The sequence below is a fragment of the Chiloscyllium plagiosum genome, unplaced genomic scaffold (genome assembly GCF_037043375.1).
Source record: "Chiloscyllium plagiosum isolate Xiang-an unplaced genomic scaffold, Cpla_swu_hap1 HiC_scaffold_8, whole genome shotgun sequence".
NCBI classification, from domain to species: Eukaryota; Metazoa; Chordata; class Chondrichthyes; order Orectolobiformes; family Hemiscylliidae; genus Chiloscyllium; species Chiloscyllium plagiosum.
Window position 1 is genome coordinate 48,936,482 of NW_028270146.1, and position 22,767 is coordinate 48,959,248.

General features: G+C 42.7%; 1 protein-coding gene and 1 long non-coding RNA gene across 7 annotated transcripts in view; one reads left to right on the forward strand and one right to left on the reverse strand.

The window, feature by feature from the left end:
- The first annotated feature begins 1,275 nt into the window (after positions 1 to 1,275).
- The window catches only part of klc1a (kinesin light chain 1a), a 104,204-nt gene continuing 82,712 nt past the window's right edge, over positions 1,276 to 22,767 (forward strand). For 3 of the 6 annotated variants that reach the window (XM_043697515.2, XM_043697516.2, XM_043697517.2), the window contains exon 1: positions 1,281 to 1,692. The gene's annotated coding sequence lies outside the window, so the exon portion shown is untranslated. Of the gene's footprint in view, positions 1,693 to 22,767 lie in introns of all 6 variants that reach the window. The other 3 variants (XM_043697512.2, XM_043697511.2, XM_043697514.2) reach the window with 3 other exon arrangements.
- LOC148149393 (uncharacterized) lies at positions 5,878 to 21,313 on the reverse strand. Its single transcript, XR_015757897.1, has 3 exons — positions 21,228 to 21,313; positions 13,178 to 13,290; positions 5,878 to 7,213 (listed from the first exon to the last, which is right to left on the reverse strand). It is a non-coding gene; the product is annotated as an uncharacterized LOC148149393 (long non-coding RNA).

The following is a 22,767-nucleotide window of genomic DNA, read 5'->3' on the forward strand; positions in this document are numbered from 1 at the left end:
ATGGCACAGGCAGTGGTGAAGCTGTGGAGGTCTCTCAGTTACTGGAGGCTAGGTGATGGCATGGACTGACTTGGAAAGACTGTTATTCAGAGTTTCTTAAAATTATTTTTCTAATTTAGTCCTATGATTTGTAATGCTGGACGTTTTATTTCTCTTTTTTTCTCCTAAGAGTATATTATTTAAAAATCTGTACCTAGGTACCTTTGTACTTAAGATGTGCTGTATTGGGGCGACTTGTAAACTTTTCATTGTATTCATTTGAATACATGTGACAATAAAGCTAATTCAATTCAACATTGCTTACTCCCTGTCCACATAGTATGAACATAGTTTTAACATACATATTTAAATCAACCTTTCATGGCATATCTACATGGCAGGTGGGACTTGGACATGGCCCTCCTGAGCAAGAGGTACTCAAGATGCAACCACTGCACCACATGAACCCCCTTCCCCCTCCAAAAAAAGTTTTAATCAGCATGTTCAAAAATATGACACCTTTTGGGCAGGTGAGACTTGCGCTTCTAAGAGATGGTCTAGAGCTAAGAACACACTATGCGCCTCAAGATCCCTAATTTTCTGTTTCCATGTTAACACAAACTCCCCCATAGATGCTGGAAATCAGAAACAAAAACAGAAATTGCTGGAAAAAAATCAGCAGGTCTGGCAACGTCTGTTCTTGCGTTCGGAAGAAGGGTCACCGGACCCGAAACGTTAACTGTTTTCTTTCTACCGATGCTACCAGACCTGCTGAGTTTTTTCCAGCAATTTCTATTTTTGTTTCCAGACCTTTCATTCCCCTTGAACATGACAAAAAGGAACAAGTAGTCGGTTGAGTTGAAAGATCACTGACTGCACACTTAGGTAAACAAATTAAGTACAGTATTGACAGCATCCTATCCTAAAGGGCAATGCACTTTTGTGTGAGTTCAGCAAACATAGAAATATGCTGAGTCGAACATGCTTTACCGGGAAAACGAGCCAAAGCACATTCCAGCCTGTGACCTCATAATCGTCAGTGCCTGGCTAAGGGCGGGACCAGGGACGCGCGCCCAGTCCAAGAGCCGTGGTGGAGTGCACGAGCACCGTTAGTCCAGGAGCGGCGCGCGTGCGCGGCAGGCGGGGAGGTGTGACCGTGCGTTCTTCGAGGGGAGAAACATGGATGCGCGTGCACCGCCTGCGTGTGGTGCATGTCCGCGTAGTTCCGGAGACGGGGCAGGGCTGCTCGTGCACAGAGGTTTAGGGACGAGGACGGGTCTGGTGGCAGGCAAACACTGACGTGAGGAGTTGCCGGTTAGGGAGGAGCCGCCATCTTTTGCTGTGAATCCGCGGGGGGCTGGGGGCAGAGTGAGGGGCGAATACGGTTCAGAAATAAAATCTGGAACAATTCATTATAGGGTTACATTGGCATGATAATATTGGCGAACGTCTGTAACAGTAATATTAAAAGCCCTGCTCGGAGTGAAGTGACATCGTGATATTCTCACACTTAGTGAGGTTCTGGGTGTAGCAGACTCCCTTTTTTAAAAAAAAGAACCGGATCGGAAAAAGACGTCGCTGCCGGTGAAAACGAAACCGCGTTTATTCACTGACGCCCGTTTCATTTCCCCATCTCACTTTCCCGGCCTGACAGGAAACGCTGCTGACTGTACATCCTCGCACTGAGATCGGACCATCAATTTGAAGCAAACGGTAACTAGGTTTTCAGGGTGGTCGAGGGTGTGCATGTGTAATTCTGTCACTTTCAGGTGTGGCCAGTGAGCTGTCGATCTGCTTGATTTCTGAAAGTGGTAGCGAGAACTAATTCCATGTAAAGAGTCCGCCGAGTGCGTTCTTGTATTTAATTCTTGTTCAGTGATTTAGTGAGGAACAAGCGAAGCTGCTGTTTTACTTTCGGATTAGGGTACTGTTGATGCCACGTGTTTATGGAACTGATTCTGGATGTTTTGATATTTGATACGTTGATGGAAATTTATGTTAATACATCTTTTGAGTTGAATAACGTTAATAGTTCTTGGAATTGCAAATCGCAGGATTGGAGACCTAATCCAGTCATATTTTGCGGCCTGAACAAGGTTTTGGCGGTGGTGTAATGTGACTCATTTCCTTGTAAAATGAGGAAATATCAGTGTTGTTGTACGGACTGGTGGGATTAGTTCTACTGAATTGCTGCTGTTAACATTTTACAACATGATAAACAAATCTGCTCGACAATTAGTAGAAACCATGGTTGGAAATGATTTTGTTCAGTTTTTGTCGGACCTTGGGATTACTATTACGTGAGCTGCAGGCAAACTGGTATAGGATAAATAAAGTCAAGGAATTAAATGCGTGATTCAGATTGACATGGGAGGAATGGACATGGGGCAGACCCGGTGGGATAGGTTTCACTTGGAAGTGTTCTTGGAAGTGCATGATTATGGTTGTAGAAGGGCTTTCTACTAGATGGGAGTAGGGTGATGGTAGGTGGTGTGTTCTGGAGGGCGATAGATAGATAACCCTACAAACAAAACAAGAGGATGTGGCAGCAATGTAACAGCAACTTGCATAACGATATACGGTGGGTCAAGAAGGGGGGAAAAAAGAGTAGACCAAAAATAAGCAATAGGGTCAAATGGATAAAGATATTAGTGACTTGTTAATGACTTTAATATTCACAGCAAAATAAATGAATTAATAGCACAAATAGAATGAATGAGTATGATATTCTAGCCATTGGAAAGATATGGTTACTAGGAGTTCAAACTAGGAGCATCAGAGGCAGTGGGATGACCTGACAGAAGTATATAAAATTTTGAGGCACGAATAATTGGAGTCTTTTTTTTCCCCCACAGTGGGAAAACTAGAGGACTTAGGCTTAAGATGAGAGGAGGTCAATTTAAAGGAAATGTGGGAGGCAGGTTTTTTTGTACAGAGGCTAGTAGGTGCCAGATACACACTGCCATAGGTGGTAGTTGAAGCAGATATGGTGACAACATTTTAGAGGTATTTAGACACGCAAACAGGCAGGGACTAGTGGGATATGGACCTGTGTTAAACTGTTCTCTGTTCTATTTTCCACATTAACAAACTATTTAAAGGTATATGACTTTTCAAAAGGGCAGGCAGGAAGGGAAGAGTGGTTGCTAGTTTTGAGAGTATGAAATAGATAAATGCAAATGCAAGAAATAATCTTGAATTGAATGATGTAGAATCTATATTGGTACAAGTAAGAAATAACAAGAGGAGGAAGGCACTGGTGGGAATAGCCTATTGCAACCACAATCTTTCTCAAAAAAAAGTCTTGGCTATTACACCAAGACAGATTAAATCCGGAGATAATGAGGGCATGTAAAAAGTAATCATGGATGATTATGCAGACTGGGGAAAATCAAATTGCCAAGTGGCTATTAGAAAGAATTCATAGTGTATTCAAGACAGTTTCCTCAAACAATATATTTTGGATCCAACCAGGGATCAAGTTATTTTGTATCTTGAAAACAGTGATCATAATATAGTAAAATTTTGCATTCAGTTTGAGCTTGAAAAACTTCAGTTGGGTCCTCTGGAATTCATGGATTGCATCCTAGCATATTCACTGGGATGTTGCCTGGGATGAAAAGTCTGTTATGAATAGAGACTGGATAGACTGGGTTTTTTCCCCCATGGAGTGGTGAAGGCTGAGCTGAGGATATGATATGATTGAGGTATACAGAATTGTGAGAAGACATAGTGATTCATGAGCATCCCCCCCCCCCCCCCCCCCCCCCGATGGCACATACCTCTAATACAAGATGTAAGTTTGTTTTTGTAAATATATTTATTAGCAAAATTTTTTTAACTTTACAAACATATAAAATCATTGAAAAATACAATCAATAACAAATATCAGTATAATAAAAAGAAAAAAAATGCAAATTAGAATACAACTACTGTCTACTAACTATTAACCTACCCTATAATACAAGACAAGCCCTAACACTGTGTAAAGCAGCACCAACAAAAAAAAGAAAAGCAAAAAACAACATGAAATACAGAACAGCTATGCCGGCGCAAAGTTCCCAAACAAAGGAACGGGAGCATTGTATGTATACTCGTATTAACTCAGGAGACACCCTCCAGGGCCCAAAGCTTGACAAATCTAACCATCCTGGTTAAACAAACACCCTAGTTAAGATAATTGACAAATCTATATCGAAATAACTCAAGTAGGGCTGCCATGTCTTATAAAAATGGTCTGTTGTGTGGTGCACCATGTTTGTAAAAATAAAAGTCCAAGGGAATGTGCTTCATAACTAATTTTAGATTACATTACAGTGTGGAAACAGGCCCTTCGACCCAACAAGTCCACACCGACCCGCCGAAGCATAACCCACCTATACCCCTACATTTACCCCTTACCTAACACTACGGGCAATTTAGCATGGCCAATTCACCTGACCTGCACATCTTTGGACTGTGGGAGGAAACCCACACAGACACGGGGAGAACGTGCAAACTCCACACAGTCAGTCGCCTGAGGCGGGTCTCTGGCGCTGCGAGGCAGCAGTGCTAACCACTGTGCCACCGTGCTGCCCATTTCTGCCATCCCAGCAAACCCGGCGGGTTCTCAGACACCCAATTCATCAGAATATTCTTCTGTGCACAGTATGCAAGAACATCAAATAGTTTCTTCCCATGCCTGTCTAAAGATGGTAAATTTGGTAGACCTAAGAGGAGACATATCGGGTCTACTTTGATTTCAGTCCTCCATACCCTCCCTATCTCTCCTGCCACATCACTTCAGTAAACACGGAGCCTGTGGCATGTCCAGAAGCAATGGGTAAGAGTACCTGCACTTATTTTACCTTTGGGGCACACTGAAGATGCCCCTTTTTTAAACTTCACCAGACGGTCTGGTGCCAGATGAGCCCTGTGAAGAACTTGTAACTGCGTAGCGCATGTCCTATTACAGATTGAGATCTTTCTAGTGTTCTCCCATGTTTCAGAAGAGATCTCCACTCCTAGCTTTTGCTCCCAGACCTCTCATAACCGGTTAATATCCTGCCAGGCCCTGCCACCCAGCAGGCGATAGAGGGCACTAACCGAAAGGGTGCTTGTGGAACGTAGCAACTACCTCTCTGTAGTGGGCTTGTAGGACTTAGTGAGCAGCAAAGTTGCCTTCTGGATGAAATCCCTAATCTGAAAAAAAAATGGAAAGGATCTCTGCTGGGTAACCCGTATTTGCAGCTCAGTTGCTTAAAAGACATCATAACCTCCCCCTCAAAAAAAGTCTCCCAAACTAGAAACTCCTCTCACTGCCCATAGTTTGAACACTGAGTCCATCATCCCTGGTTGGAACCCTGACATGCCAACTATAGGTGTAAGTAGCGAAGTCTTGGATAAACAACCCTCACTCTGCATCGTCCTCCATGCCTTGACTGTACTAATGACAATGGGGTTCTGGCAGTGGTCCATAACTGTCCTCATCTTATCTATGAACGACAGATTAATAAGAGGGCACTTTGCTTGGGAGGCCTCAATATCCAGCCATATTGAGTTTGGATCATTACCTACCCAGTCGCAGACAAAGGACAGCAGGGAACTCAATTGATACCTTTTGATGTCTGGGAAATCAACTCCTCTTCCTCCTTGAGGCAATTGCAATTTAGTAAGTTTGATGAGGGACTGCCCACGATGCCAAAGGAACCAAACCACCCCATAAGCTTCTGCAGCGTTGACCTGGGAAACATTATAGGGAACATACGCATAGGATAAAGCAAACGAGGAAGAACGTTCATCTTAATGAGAGATATTCGGCCTAGCTATGAAATTGGAAGAGCCTCCCATCTCTGGAGATCTTGCCTAATATTGTTGAGCAAGTGAGCAAAGTTAGTCCGAAATTACAGGGCAAACTTGGGGGTAATAAAAATGCCTAGGTATCGGAATCCTGCCAGTGACTACTTGAAAAGGAACTTAGGGCCACCTTCAACTTCTGGCACCTTTTAAGGTTCCAAGAAGATGTAAGTTTAAGATGAGTATTTAGCTTAGAGGTGATCTAAGAGAAGATGTTTTCATCCAGAGGGTTATAAAAATATGGAACCTCCTGTCTACCAGGGTGGTAGAGGCAGGTACTTTTACAACATTTTAAAGCATCTGGATAAGCACTTAAAATGTCGGAACGGAGTAGGTTACGGACCGAGTGCAGGTAAATGGGATTACTGTGGTTTGGTGTTTGTTGTACAAAGTTAAAAATCACACAACGCCAAGTTATCGTCCAACAGGTATAATTGGAAGCACACTAGCTTTCGGAGTGTTGCTCCTTCATCAGGTGGTAGTGGAGGGCTCAATCCTAACACACAGAATTTATAGCAAAAATTTACAGTGTGATGTAACTGAAATTATACATTGAAAAATTGATTGTCTGTGAAGCCTTTCATCTGTTAGAATACCGTGATCATTTCACTTCTTCCATGTGTAAATCACAAAACCTTTTTTTAAAAAGTTGCATTCTCGGGTTAGCTGTTAACAATGGTGCTAGCTAGACAATATGTTGAAGGTGTTGGCCTCCTGTGTTCTCTGTCTATGCCATGATGTTTAGATTGATCCTAATCTAATAAGTCAGATAACGGAGTTCTACATGAATGCATGCAGTTTTTGAGCAAAGTACAATGTAACCCTGCAAGTACAAATTCACCCCACAAAATATATGTGCTTGTGGGTCTTTGTGTGTGTGTGTGTCTGTCTGTCTGGGTTGGGGGTTGTGAGTGTAAGAAAGTGTATGTATGTATGTGTGTGTAGTGAGTGCAGAGTGTCTTAAGTCTATGAGGGGGTGCGTGTGGGAGTGTGTGTTTCTGTAAGTATGTGTGTAGGTGTCTGTATGCACGTCTGTGTATATGCGTGTTCGTGTGTATAGGAGTGCCTGTGTGTGTGTGTAGGAGTATCTGTGTGTATGTGTATTGTGCAATGGTGGTCACCTGTAATGTGACATGAACCCAAGGTCCCGGTTGAGGCCATTCCTATGGGTACTGAACTTGGCTATCAGCCTCTGCTAGGCCACTTTTCTCTGCTGCCTGTCCCGAAGTCCACCTTGGAGGATGGTCACCCAAAGGTCCGAGGTGAGTGTCCTGGACCATTGAAGTGTTCCCCAACTGGGAGGGAACACAACTGTCTGTTTGTTGTGCAGTGCCCATTCATCCGTTGTCGTTGCCTTTGCTCGGTTTCCCCAATGTACCATGCCTCTGGGCATCCTTGCCTGCAATGTATAAGATAGACAATGTTGGCTGAGTCACATGAGTACCTGCAATGTACAAGGTGGGCAGTGTCCCCGCGCGTAATGGTGATATCTATGTCCACACTTTGACACGTCTTGCAGTGCCTACTGTGACAGGGTTGTTTGTTGGTTGGTATAGACATGGGCTGAAGGGCCCTTTCCTATCCTCTACTGTATGACTGCAAAGGAAACAGCAGAGATAATGGGTGCACTGGTAATAATTTTCCAATAATCCTTACGTTGTGGAAAAGCCCCTAAACAATTACTGCTACTGCTAATATAATTCTGTTATTCAGAAGGGATGGAGACAAAAAAAGGTAACTGTAGGCCAGTGAGCTTAATATATGCATTGGGAAAATGTCTTTTGTAAATGATGTAAAACATTCAGAAATATGCAGTACAATGTAGGAGAGTCAATGTGGTTTCAAGAAGAAGAATTTATGATTGACAAATTTATTACAATTCTTTGAGGAAGTAACAAGATAAATTAAGTGGGAACAGTAGATACAATATATTTGGATTTCCAAAATACATTGAATAAAGTACTGCACGTAAGGCTACTTAATTAGTTAGGTGCCATGTTGAGATTAGTATATTAGCATGGATAGAAGATTGACTAATTAATAGAAGAGGGATAAGGGAGGTATTTTCAGGATGGCAACCTGTAACTAGTGGAGGAATCAGTGTTGGATTGCATTTATTTATAATCTACATTAATAAACTTGGATGAAGGATGTGAATACACTATCGTGAAGTTTGTGGATGACACAAAATTGATGGGAGGGCAGGTGAGAATGGCACAGTCTGCAGAGGGATATTGACAGATTGAAGGTGGTTAAAAACTTGGCAGCTGAATATAATGTGGGAAATGGGAGATCATGGCAGGAAGAATAGAAGAACGAATATTATTTAAATAGAAACATAAAGCTATAGAATAAAAGGATTTTGGCGTCCACATGCATGTCACAAAAACTGACTCCAAGTTGAATGGCACCAAAGAAGTTGGAGAGTGTGGCACTAGAAAAGCACAGCAGGTCAGGCAGCATCCGAGGAGCAGGAGAGTCAACATTTTGGACATAAGCCCTTCGTCAGAAATGTGGGGATAGGGGAAGGGGCCTGAGAGATTAGGAGGGTGGCGGGGGGGGGGAGAGAGAGAAGATACCTGGGAAGGCATCGGTAGATGCAAGTGGGGGTGATAGTGATAGGTTAGTGGGGAGGATGGAGTGGATAGGTGGGAAGGAAGATGGAGAGGTAGGACAGGTAGGACAGTTCAAGAGGGTGGTGCCAAGTTGGAGGGTTGGATCTGGGATGAGGTGGGGATAAGAGAAATGAGGAAACTCAACATGAAGTTGATGATGATGCTATATGGTTGGAGGGACCCAAGGCGGAATATGAGGCGTTCTTCCTCCAAGCTTGGATTTGGCAATGGAGGAGGCCCAGGACTTGCATGTCCTTGGCGGAGTGGGAGGGCGAATTAAAGTGGTCAGCTGCAAGGCAGTGGGGTTGTTTGATGTGTATGTCCCAGAGATGTCCCCTGAAACCTTCCGTGAATTGGTGCCCTGTCTCCCCAAGGTAGAGGAGACCATAAAGAGAGTAACGGACACAATAGATGAGGTGTTTGGATTTGTAGAAAAATCTCTGCTGGATGTGGAAGGATCCTTGGGGGCTTTGGATGAAGATGAAGGGGGAGGGGTGGGTGCCTGTAACTCAGCACAGCCCTCTTGAACTGTCCATCTTCCTTCCCACCTATCCAGTCCATCCTCCCCTCTGACCTATCACCATCATCCCCACTTGTATCTACCTATCACCTTCCTAGCTACCTTTCCACCACCCCCACCCTCCTATTTATCTCTCATCATCTCCGCCCCTCCCATCCCCCAGGTGCATACACATTCCTGATGAAGGACTTACTCCCAAAAAATGACTCTCCTGCTCCTTGGATGCTGACTGACATGCTGTGCTTATTCAGCACCACACCTTTTGACTCTGACCTCCAGGATCTGCAGTTCTCATTTTCTCTCTGGGTATTAAAGAAAGCAAATGAAATGTTGACTTTTATTTCAAATGCAGTGGAGTATAAAATATCTTGCTAAAACTGGACTAGACCATATGTAATATCACTTAAAAATGTGTTGCTGGAAAAACGCAGCAGGTCAGGCAGCATCAAAGGAGAATGAGAATTGATGTTTCGGGCATAAGCCCTTCTTCAGGAATGAGGAGGGTGTGCCAAGCAGGCTAAGATAAAAGGTAGGAAGGAGGGACTTGGGGGAGGGGCGTTGGGAATGCGATAGGTGGAAGGAGGTTAAAGTGAGGGTGATAGGCTGGAGAGGGGATGGGGGCGGAGAGGTCGGGAAGAAGATTGCAGGTCAAGAAGGCGGTGCTAAGTCTGAGGGCTGGGACTGAGAAACGGTGGGGGGAGGGGAAATGAGGAAGCTGGAGAAATCTGCATTCATCCCTTGTTGGAGGGTTCCTAGACGGAAGATGAGTCGCTCTTCCTCCAGGCGTCGTGTTGCCATGGTCTGGCGATGGAGGAGGCCAAGGACCTGCATATCCTTGGCAGAGTGGGAGGGGGAGTTAAAATGTTCAGTCACCGGGTGGGTCTCAGTCTCAGTCCCAACCCTCAGACTCAGCACCGCCTTCTTGACCTTCAATCTTCTTCCTGATCTCTCCGCCCCCACCCCGTTCTCCGGCCTATCACCCTCACCTTAACCTCCTTCCACCTATCGCATTCCCAACGTCCCTCCTCCCTACCTTTTATCTTAGCCTGCTCGGCACACCCTCCTCATTCCTGAAGAAGGGCTTATGCCCGCAACGTCGATTCTCCTTCTCCTTTGATGCTGCCTGACCAGCTGCGCTTTTCTAGCAACACATTTTTAAGCTCTGATCCCCAGCATCAGTAGTCCTCCCTTTCTCCATATGTAATGTCGTATTAGCAATTTTGGAAGCCTTTACTGGAGAGGGTAGTGGAGACTGGATGATTAAATAAATGCAAGACTCTGACAGATTTTTAATCAGTGAAGGAACTAAGTGTTATGAGGAAAAGGCAGAAAAGTGGGATTGAGAATTATTAGATCAGCCATGATCTTGCTGAATGATGGAGGAAATGGAGCCAAACTTGAAAAAGCTTTTTTTTATCTCCTAATATGCACTATACTGTTAGGTCCTGATCAGAAATAAGTTAACTATATGAGTATGCAACAAATATTGAGGTTCAAGAATGCATTTTGTTCATTTTAAGTATTTAGGCAATCTGTGTAACTCTCAGAATATTGAAATAAACATATTCCTTTCTAGAATGTTTTATTATCTAATTAAATGGAAATCATGCTGTCAGATTTGAGTTGATTCAAACTCTTCACCTGTAAAAAAATCAATGGCAGTATTCATAAAATCATTATCCCAGTGGTCTAATTTTCCAACTTTTTGCAGTGGTTAATTTACTAAGGTCTGCTAAGAATTTGGAGCAAATTACTTAATTTCAGCTACTAAATAATAGTCTTCCAAGCGAATGAATCAGACATTACAATAAATTAAAACCATTTGACAAGATGCCCAAACTCCAACTTAAGATGTGGGCTGTGATCGTATATTTTTGTAAATACATGTCGTTAGAGATGCCTATAGAATTGGTCAAGTGAATATAGGCAGATTTTTGCTGTTTAGTTATACATGTTGGTGACCCAAGGTTATCTTCCTCGCTACTAAAATTAGATTGGAACTTCATAAAGGTTATCTGAAATGAATGTGTGAAATGCATTCAAGAAGTGCCTCCAGGAATTTCTTTAATGCATTAACAAACACAGAAAATGCTGGAGAAACGCAGCAGGTCTGGCAATATCTGTTCTAAGAGGAACAAAGTTAACGTTTTGAGTCCATTATGTCTGTTCTTCAGCTCTGAAAGAATTTTTTTTTAATGCATCATGCACAAATCAAATATAGGAGCATGTGGTTTACCTATATTTTGTCGTCATTTCACAAGAGGGGCGACAATTTGAGAATACACCTTGGATCTTTGAATATTTACAGATGCTTTTGACATTTCTTCCTTGGATGCTTTTATTGTCATTTTTCTTGGTAGGAAAGAGCACGAGTACAGACAGCTCAGGGCTGGAGAGAAACCTGAAGCGGGAGGATTTAGTCATTGTAGTTTATGAAGATATCAACAACGTAGATATGACAAATGAGGTTCTGAATAGTCAATATGAGGAGCTAGATGTCAAATTAAGAAGCAGAATCTAAAACAACTTAATCTACATTATCATTACCTGAGCCATGTGCAAATGACCATGGGGCAAGTCAGATTAGAATGATGAACACGTAGCTTGAAGGTTGGTGTGGGAGAACTTATTTTTATTCTTGGCGCATTGGGATCTTACTGATTTGATAGTCTTTACTTAGATTGTGCTAGGGCTGGTATTCTTGCCAACCCCACAACCAAGGAAGTAGAGAGCATTTTAGAGTAGAGGGGGCAAGAGATCACATTGGGGAAGATGTGGTAAATCAAAGAGTACAGTCAAGGCTAAAGATATTTATTTATCATAAATAATAAACAGAATCTGACAGAAAGGAAAAGAGAATATGAATCAGTCAACCAACAGATCTAGAATTTGCAAAGTGAGTCGAAGGACCATTTCTCACAAAACAGCCCCATAAACCTTAATGCAATTGATAAAAATTCATCAACCTCTATTTTAAAAGTTTTCAAAGAATGAGGTTCTGCAGCCCGAGGAGGTGGGGAATTCTGAGTAAAACAAACTCTTCTTATCTCTGTCCTATGTGATACTTCCTTTATTTTTAAGTTGTGCCTCCAGTTCTGGATTCCCCAACCAGGAGAAACATTATATTGGCATCTACTATGCATATCCTTTTGAGTATTTTGTAGGTTTCGATGTGTTCACCTCATGCTTTGAAACTTTGGAGAATACAAGTCCAGTTTGCCCAATCTCTCTTCATAGAACAGTCCTGCCACCTTGGAAACCAATCAGATGAATCTTTGTTGCATTCTCTCTATGCCAATAACTTATTTTCATTGCATCATAGAATCCCCAAAAAATGGAAGCAGGCCATTCAGCCTATTGAGTCCACATTGACCCTTCAAAAAGCATCCTATCCAGACCTCCACCCTGTCTCATTTCCCATGGGTAATCTATCCAGCCTGCGTACCTCTGGACACTGAGCAATTTAGCATGGCCAGTCCACCTAATCAGCACATCTTTGTACTGTGGGAGGAAATCCATGCATTGGATTTAATTTTGATTCGCAACAGTCCCATTAGATTGAAAAAATAGTAAATTTAACTCTTTCGATCAAGAAGAGATGGTGACAGAAAGCAGGAACTACAGGCCAGTTAGCTTATTGAAGGGGAAATATTAGAAGTCATTGTTGAAGACATTAAAACAGGACACAGTTAAGTTCAAGGTGATCAGGCAGAGTCAATATGGTTTTGTGAAAGGGATATCATGTTTGATCAGTCTTGTAGAGTACTTTGAGGAGGTAACACATTGTGGGTACAGGAAAGTTAATGGATGCATTGTGCTTATTTCCAGCAGGCATTCAATAAGGTGCTACATCCAAAGTTATTGGGAAAAGTAAAAGCTCTTTGTGTAGGGGCTAGCATATTGGCATAAATAGTTTGGCTGGCTAATTGGAAGCAGTGAGCATGGGAAAATCGGTCATCTTCAAACTAGCAAAATGTAAGGGGATCTCAGCTTAAATGCATTTAACAGAGTTCAAGTTTGATTTGGTAACAGAGAAGGAATAGTGATGTTGTTCCCATCTAGGACAATGTATGAGTTGAAGGGAACTTGCAGGTGTTGGTGCTCCATGCATTTTCTGCCTTTGTCTTTTGCAGGTTTGGAAAGTGCTATCGAAAGAGCCTGGGTGAGTTAGTACTGTACATCTTGCAAATGTGTCACTGGTGAAGGGAATAAATGTTGGATGAAGTACCTGTTAAGTGAGCTACTTTGTGCTGGATAGTGTTGAGCTTCCTGAGCTGCAGTCGCCCATGCAAGAGTTGACTTCTCCATCATATTTCCAAACCTCCACCTCGTATTCAGGCACTAGGAAAAAAGGAGTTGAGTTACGCACTGCACAATTCCCAACCTCTGACCTGCTTTTGTAGCTACAGTATTTATATTGCTGGTCCAATTCAGTTTCTGATCATTATAACTCTCAGGGGAAGGTGTAGGTGTAAACTTTACGCTGAGTATGCAGTGTCCTGTTATGGTTTTGGGAGCAACATTAATTAAGTGCATCGCAGCACCCAGTAAACATCTATAATCTTTTTATTGTAAATATTTATGTTTTGTCTGTGAGCTTTTGTTTCTTATATAATGACATGCTTTGCTCAGTATCTCACAAACAAACATGGCTATCAGCTATCTGTAAGAATAATAGGGTGGTTATGGTAGGGGATTTTAACTTTCCAAACATAGACTGGGACTGCCGCAGTGTTAGGGGGTTAGATGGAGAGGAATTGAAGTGTGTACAAGAAAATTTTCTGATGCAGTATGTGGATGTACCTATTAGAGAAGGTGCAAAACTTTACCTACTCTTGGGAAATAAGGCAGGGCAGGTGACTGAGGTGTCAGTGGGGAGCACTTTGGGGCCAGCGACCATAATACTATTAGATTTAAAATAGTGATGGAAAAGGATAAACCACATCTAAAAGTTGAATTTCTAAATTGGAGAAAGGTCAATTTTGATGGTATTAGGCAAGAACTTTTGAAAACTGCTTGGTGCCAGATGTTTGCAGGTAAAGGGACAGCTAGAAAATGGGAAGCCTTCAGAAATGAGATAACGAGCATCCAGAGAAAGTATATTCCTGTTAGGGTGAAAGGGATAGGGAATGCTGGATGACTAAAGAAATTGAGGGTTTGGTTAAGAAAAAGAAGGAAGCATATGTAAGGTATAGACAGGATAGATCGAGTGAATCCTTAGAAGAATATAAAGGAAGTATGAGTATACTTAAGAGGGAAATCAGGAGGGCAAAACAGGGACATGAGATAGCTTTGGCAAATAGAATTAAGGAGAATCCAAAGGGTTTTTACAAATATATTAAGGAGAAAAGGGTAACTAGGGAGAGAATAGGGCCACTCAAAGATCAACTAGGAGAAAGTGAGGACTGCAGACGCTGGAGTACCAGAGTTGAAAAGAAGGGCTTATGCCCGAAATGTCGATTCTCACACCCTTCAAAGAACAGCAAGGCGGCCTTTGTGTGGAGCCGCAGAAAATGGCAGAATACTAAACGAGTATTTTGCATCAGCATTTACTGTGGAAAAGGATATGGAAGATATAGAAAGTAGCAAAATAAATGGTGATGCCTTGCAAAATGTCCATATGACAGAGGAGGAAGTGTTGGATGTCTTGAAATGCATAAAGGTGGAAAAATCCCCAGGACCTGATCAGGTGTACCCTAGAACTCTGGGAAGCTAGAGAAGTGATTGCTGAGATATTTGTATCATCGATAGTCACAGGTGAGGTGCCAGAAGACTGGAGGTTGGCTAACGTGGTGCCACTCTTTAAGGGTGGTAAGGACAAGCCAGCGAACTATAGACCAGCGAGCCTGATGTCGATGGTGGGCAAGTTGTTGGAGGGAATCCTGAGGGACAGGATATACATGTCTTTGGAAAGGCAAAGTCTGATTAGGGATAGTCAACATGGCTTTGTGCATGGGAAATCATGTCTCTCAAACTTGATTGAGTTTTTTGAAGAAGTAACAAAGAGGATTAATGAGGGCAGAGCGGTAGATGTGATCTATATGGACTTCAGTAAGGTGTTCGACTAGGTTCCCCATGGGAGACTGATTAGTAAGGTTAGATCTCACAATACAGGGAGGACTAGCTATTAGGATACAGAACTGGCTCAAAGGTAGAAGACAGAGGGTGGTGGTGGAGGATTGTTTTTCAGACTGGAGGCCTGTGACCAATGTAGTGCCACAAGGGTCGGTTCTGGGTCCTCTATTTTTTTGTCATTTACATAAATGATTCGGATGCGAGCATAAGAGGTATGGTTAGTAAGTTTGCAGATGACACCAAAACTAGAGGTGTAGTGGACAGTGAAGAAGGTTACCTCAGATTACAACAGGATCTGAGAATGGGCAGAGGAGTGGCAGATGGAGTTTAATTCAGATAACTGTGAGTTGCTGCATTTTGGGAAAGCAAATTTTAGCAGGACTTATACGCTGAATGGTAAGGTCCTAGAGAGTGTTGCTGAACAAAAAGACCTTGGAGTGCAGGTTCATAGCTCCTTGAAAGTGGAGTCGCAGGTCGATAGAATGGTGAAGAAGGCATTTCGCATGCATTCTTTTATTGGTCAGAGTATTGAGTACAGGAGTTGGGACGTCATGTTGCGGCTTTACAGGACATTGGTTAGGCCACTGTTGGAATATTGCATGCAATTCTGGTCTCTTTCCTGTCGGAAAGATGTTGTGAAACTTGAAAGGGTTCAGAAAAGATTTACAAGGACATTGCAAGTGTTGGAGGATTTGAGCTATAAGGAGAAGCTGAACAGGCTGGGGCTGTTTCCCTGGAGCATCGGAGACTGAGGGGTGACCTTATAGAGATTTACAAAATTGAGGGGCATGGATAGGGTAAATAGACAAAGTCTTTTCCCTGGGGTGGAGGAGTGCAGAACTAGAGGGCATAAGATTAGGGTGAGAGGGGAAAGATATAAAAGGGACCTAAGGGGCAACCTTTTCACACAGGATGGTACGTGTATGGAATGAGCTGCCAGAGGAAGTGGAGGAGGCTGGTACAATTGCAACATTTAAGAGGCATTTGGATGGGTATATGAATAGGAGGTTTGGAGGGATATGGGCCAGGTGCTGGCAGGTGGGACTAGATTGGGTTTGGATATCTGGTTGGCATGGACGGGTTGGACCGAAGGGTCTGTTTCCATGCTGTACATCTCTATGACTCTCTCTGAATGAAGATAAAATTCAACAGTACACAATTCAGTTTCAGAAAATGCAGATCATCTCAGCATTGACCATTTTCAAATTTAATGTGATTTTATTTTATTTCTTAGGCTAGTAAATTAGTGGTATTTCAGAAAATTTGAAAAAGTACTGTGCATGTTCTATCCATTGAGTTTTGATCAACCATGATTACTCGAAACACAAGCTTAAGTTGCTTTTTTTTTTACCAGTAGCAACACCTTATTTAGTGCATGTTAAGGTGCAACTTAGATTAATCTTACCATATTATAGTCATAGTCAAAGAGCTTTACAGCATGGAAATAGACCCTTCGGTCCAACTTGTTCATGCCGACCAGCTGCCCTAAGTAAATCGAGTTCCACTTGCCAACATTCGGCCCATATCCCTCTAAAACCTTCCTATTCATATTCCCTTCCAGATGCCTTTTAAATGTTGTAACTGTACCAGTTTCCACCACTTCCTCTTGTGCTGTTTCCATACATGCACCACTGTCTGCATGAAAAAGTTGCCCCTCAAGTCCCTTTTAAATCTTTTCCCCTGTTGCCTTAAACCTATGCCCTCTAGTTTTGTACTGCCCCACTCCAGGGAAAAGACCTTGTCTATTGACCCTATCCATGTCCTTCATGATTTTAGAAATCTCCATAAGGTCACTCCTTGACCTCTGAATTTCTAGGGAAAATAGCCACAGCCTATTTAACCTCCCGGTATAGCTCAATTCTCAACTCTGGAATTATCCTTGTAGATCTTTTCAGCAAGATTCCAAGTTTCATAACATCGTTCCTATTGCAGGGAAACTATTGGATATCATCCTTGAAAAGAACAATACTGCTAAACAACCCTGTAGTTTATTCAAACTGGTGTAACACGATTAAAACAGACAATAGGTGCAGGAGTAGGCCATTCTGCCCTTCGAGCCTGCACCACCATTCAATATGATCATGCTGATCATCCTTAATCAGTATCCTGTTCCTGCCTTATCTCCATAACCCTTGATTCCACTATCCTTGAGAGCTCTATCCAACTCTTAAATTAATCCAGAGACTGGGCCTCCATTGCCCTCTGGGGCAGAGCATTCCACAACAACCACCACTCTCTGGGTGAAGAAGTTTCTCCTCATCTCTGTTCTAAATGGTCTACCCCGTATTTTTAAGCTGTGTTCCCTGGTTTGGCACTCACCCATCAGCGGAAACATGTTTCCTGCCTCCAGACTGTCCAATCCTTTAATAATCTTATGTCTCAATCAGATCCCCTCTCAGCCTTCTAAACTCAAGGGTATACAAGCCCAGTCGCTCTGGTCTTTCAGCATAAGGTAGTCCCACCATTCCAGGAATTAACCTCGTGAACCTACGCTGCACTCCCTCAATAGCCAGAATGTCTTTCCTCAAATTTGGAGACCAGAACTGCACACACTACTCCAGGTGTGGTCTCACCAGGGCCCTGTACAGCTGCAGAAGAATCTCTTTGCTTCTATACTCAATCCCTCTTGTTATGAAGGCCAGCATGCTATTGGCCTCCTTCACTACCTGCTGTATCTGCATGCTTACCTTCATTGACTGGTGTACAAGAACACCCAGATCTCTTTGTACTGCCCCTTTACCTAAATTGATTCCATTTAGGTAGTAATCTGCCTTCCTGTTCTTGCCACGAAAGTGGATAACCATACATTTATCCACATTAAACTGCATCTGCCATGCATCTGCCCACTCACCTAACCTATCCAGGTCACCCTATAATCTCCTAACATCCTCCTCACATTTCACCCTGCCACCCAGCTTAGTATCATCAGCAAATTTGCTAATGTTATTACTAATACCATCTTCTTCTATATCGTTAACATATATTGTTAAAAGCTGCAGTCCCAGCACTGATCCCTGCGGTACCCCACTGGTGACTGCCTGCCATTCCGAAATGGAGCCGTTTATCACTACCCTTTGTTTCCTATCAGCCAACCAACTTTCAATCCAAGTTAGTACCTTGCCCCCAATACCATGTGCCCTAAATTTGCTCACTAACCTCCTATGTGGGACTTTATCAAAAGCTTTCTGAAAGTCCAGGTACACTTCATCTACTGGATCTCCCTCGTCCATCTTCAGAGTTACATCCTCAAAAAATTCCAGAAGATTAGTCAAGCATGATTTCCCCTTCATAAATCCATGCTGACTCTGTCCTATCCTGTTACTACTATCCAGATGTGTCGTAATTTCATCCTTTATAATAGACTCCAGCATCTTTCCCACCACTGAGGCTGAGGTCAGACTAACTGGTCTATAATTTCCTGCTTTCTCTTTCCCACCTTTCTTAAAAAGTGGTACAACATTAGCCACCCTCCAATCAGCAGGAACTGATCCCGAATCTATCGAACTCTGGAAAATAATCACCAATGCATCCACGATTTCTCGAGCCACCTTGTTCAGTACCCTGGGATGTAGATCATCAGGCCCCGGGGACTTATAAACCTTCAGACCTAACAGTCTCTCCAACACCAATTCCTGGCAAATATAAATTCCCTTCAGCCACTGTTACCTCAGGGAGATTGCTTGTGTCTTCCCCAGTGAACACAGATCTGAAGTACCAATTCAATTCTTCTGCCATTTGTTTGTTCCCTGTAATATATTCCCCTGTTTCTGTCTTCAAGGGCCCAATTTTAGTCTTAACAATTTTTTTGCCTTTCACATACCTAAGAAAGCTTTTACTATCGTCCTTTATATTTTTGGCCAGTTTACCTTCGTACCTCATTTTTCTCTGCGTATTTCCTTCTTAGTAATCCTCTGTTCTTTAAAAGCTTCCCAGTCCTCCGTTTTCCCACTTATCTTTGCTATGTTATACTTTTTCTCTTTTAACTTTATATGTTCATTAACTTCCCTCATCAGCCACGTCCACCCATGCCTCTTCCTAGGGTTTTTCTTCCTTTGTGGAATGAACTGAGTCTGCATCTTCTGCATTATACACAGAAATATCCACCATTGTTCCTCCACTGTCATCCCTGCTAAGGTATTGCACCATTGACCTTTGGCCAGCTCCTCCCTCATAGCTCCATAGTTCCCTTTATTCAACAGAAATATTGTCACTTCCGATTGTACCCTCTCCCTCTCAAATTGCAGGTTGAAGCTTATTGTATTATGGTCACTATGTCTCAATGGCTCTTTCATTTCGAGATCCCTGATCAATTCTGGTTCGTTGCACAATACCAGATCCAGAATTGCCTTCTCCCTGGTAGGCTCCAACACCAGTTGCTCTAAGAATCCATTTCGGAGGCACTCCACAAAGTCTCTTTCTTGATTCCAATACTATCCTGATTCTCCCAGTCTACCGGCATGTTGAAATCCCCCATAATAACTGTAGTAACACCTTTGTGACAGGCCAATTTCAGCTTCTGATTCAACTTACATCCGACATCCAGACTACTGTTTGGGGGCCTGTAGATAACTCCCAAGAGGGTCTTTTTACCCTTAGTATTTCTCAGCTCTATCCACACTGACTCTACATCCCCTGATTCTAGGTCCCCCCGCGCAAGGGACTGAATATCATCCCTTACCAACATGGCCACCCCACCCCCTCTGCCCGTCAGTCTGTCCTTACGATAGCACGTGTCGCCTTGAATATTAATTTCCCAGGCCCTGTCCACTTGAAGCCACGTCTCAGTTATCCCCATAATATCGTATCTGCCAATTTCCAAAAGAGCCTCAAGCTCATCCATCTTATTTCTAATGCTTCGTGCATTCATGTATTGTATTTTTAATTTGTTACTGCCCTCACCCTTCCCATCAACTCCTATGTCACTCAACCTTACAGCATGATCCCTTTTTGAGTTTTCTGCCTCATTGATACAGTTTTCTTTCTTGACTTCTCTTGTTCTAACTTTCCCTTCAATTTCCTTCTTAAACATCCAGTTTGTCTCCTCCCCCCCCCCCCCCCCGCAACTTATTTTAAATGTAGCTGTGTTGCAGTAGCAAACCTGCCAGCCAGAATGCTGGTCCCTAACTTAAGGTGCAAACCGTCTCTCTTGTATAATTTATGCTTACCACAAAACATATCCCAGTGATCCAAGAACTTAAATCCTTGCTTCCTGCACCAGTTCCCCAGCCACACGTTCAAGTCCATTATCTCCCTGTTTCTGGCCTCACCAGCTCAAGGAACTGGAAGCAAACCGGAGATAACCACCCTGGACGTCCTGCTTTTCAGCCTTCTCCAAAGTCCCGCTGTAGTATGTTCCTCCTCTTCTTCCCGACATCATTTGTGCTGACATGTGCCACCACCTCTGGCTCTTCACCTTCGTCCTTGAGGATTTACTGCACTCTGTCTGTGATGTCTTTAACCCTGGCAACAGGAAGGCAACACATCATCCTTAAGTCCCCCTGCTGCCACAAAAACCCTGATCAGTTCCTCTCACTATAGAGTCCCTTATTACCACGGCTCTGTGCGATGTCCGACTCTTCTGCTCTGCCTCCACGCCAACTTTTGATTGACAGACCTGGCCGCCTCGCGGACTGGCAGTGTCATCTGTCTACTGTTTCCAAAAGATTCAACTTGTTCCTGACAGGTACTTCCCCCGGGGTCTCTTGAACCTGTCTCCTCTCTGCCTTCCTTATCGTCTGCTCTCTTCTGCTCTTTTCTGGTATGGTCGGTGTAATAACCTCGCTGAAGGTCTTGTCCAGAAAGATCTCGTTCTCTCGGATGAACCTAAGGTCCTCGAGTTCTTTCATCAGTGCTGCAATATGCTCTATCAGTATCTGAATGTGCACACACTTTCCACACTTATACGAGCCAGACACACCAGAGTCGTTGACCTCCCACATCAAGCATGTAGCACACTGAACCAGCTTGGCAGTCATGCCTTCACCCTCTTCAACTGTGGCGTAATCACTTCACTCAACCTCCTTGTCAAAGACTTCTGAGCTAAAGCCTCACTCTTCAATCCACAGGAACTTCCTTGGACCCTCTTTTTGGGGCAAGTCTGTGGACTTTTAATTTAGGTTAGAGGAGGAGGGAGTGTGGGAGGGAGGCCCTACTTTGTAGGACCTAGGGTCTAGAACACACCCTCTTAAATAACAATCACTTACCTTCCCGACCGGCTTTGCACTCCGACTTCACTTCCGCCCAGCTACCGCCGCTCTCTGCTGCAAAAAATTCAAGTTGTGTCCAAAGGATTCTAAACAATGAAATTTCATGTTGAATTTAGTTCGGCATATATTTTTCACATACCTTGCATTCAGATTGTTGGATCATTTTTAAAAGTACTCAATGCATATTGCAGTAATTGACTGCAGTTACCAAGGCCCTAAGGTCTGGAATTACCTTACTAAATACATTTCTGCTTCTCTCCCTCTTTTAAACCTCTCCCTAAAAGCTGCCTTCATCTATACTAATTTTTTTAATATGTGGCTCAATGTCCAATTTTGCCTTATTTTATTCCTGTGGTGTACCTTGGAGTCAAGCAAGTGCAGGTTAGGCTTGGTTGTGAAAGTCCCTAATAACATCCCTGTTGATCAAAACTGATGCACAGGATGTGTAGTTCTAAAATGGTGTGCTCTTTTTGAACATCTTTGTAATAATTCATGATATTTGGGGAAGCTGAGACAGCTTCTGCTTTGAATAACATTATTTGAAGAGTCATATTAGAAGTGAATATAGAATAACATTCCACAAATAATAGATAATCAAGGGCCCTAAGGGGGCCCAGTAACTATTGCTAGAGAAAATGTGCAACAGTTTTTGTCAGGAATTTGATATTAGGAAGATTGAGAATAGTTAGAATATCTAGAAATAGCATGAGGTTTGGGGTCCAGGACCTAGGTCTAGAATTGATTCAGCAATCTCTTTCCTTAAAATACTTTATAGATTATGGTGTAGTATTGGAAGATTAATGGAACTTTTTCTTCTGACCATTTAGCTAAACTTAGTACTTGAATATGAAACTAAATAGTGCCAGTAAAATGACTGGATTACCAGATCATTTTAAATAACTTCTTTAAAAGATGGAAATGAATAACTGTGAATATTTTATAGGAAATCACTGTTTATTTAATCTAGTTAAGAGCTTGCTGATCACTTAGAAATCTTACTCATGCATGAGAGTTGTTACACATGAAACATTCTATTGATAAATTAGACATCTTCTGAAATCAATAATATTATCTCAGGCCTTGGAGCCAAAATATTTCGCCAGTCACTGAATGGTAAGTAGGCTGATATATTATTGTTAGCTGGTTCAGATTCCGAAGAGACCTTAGAGGCAGGAAGTAGTGTAGATAATGGTGCTGATTGTGGGTTATTTCCTCATTGATAGTTATCTGCAGTCCTCCAATGTTCAGCCTGTTAACACAACAGAATGTACTGTTCTGTTACCATGGAAAAGTGAATCTCTAGTGAGTACTTCTTTATAATTTGTGTGTTTTTGCATAATTCCCTTTATTTACCCCATTTTTTCCATTGGCATTTTCTGTTTCACCAGTGTATGAATTCTAGCACACTTGTCTTTTTTACTGGACTCTGCTCACCACATGCCAGCCATGGTTACTGTGCTCAATCCTCACTTAAAGTATATTGCTAATCCTTTGCTGTAGCTGGGGCAAAATGCTTAAACTCCCTCCCTACCAGCAC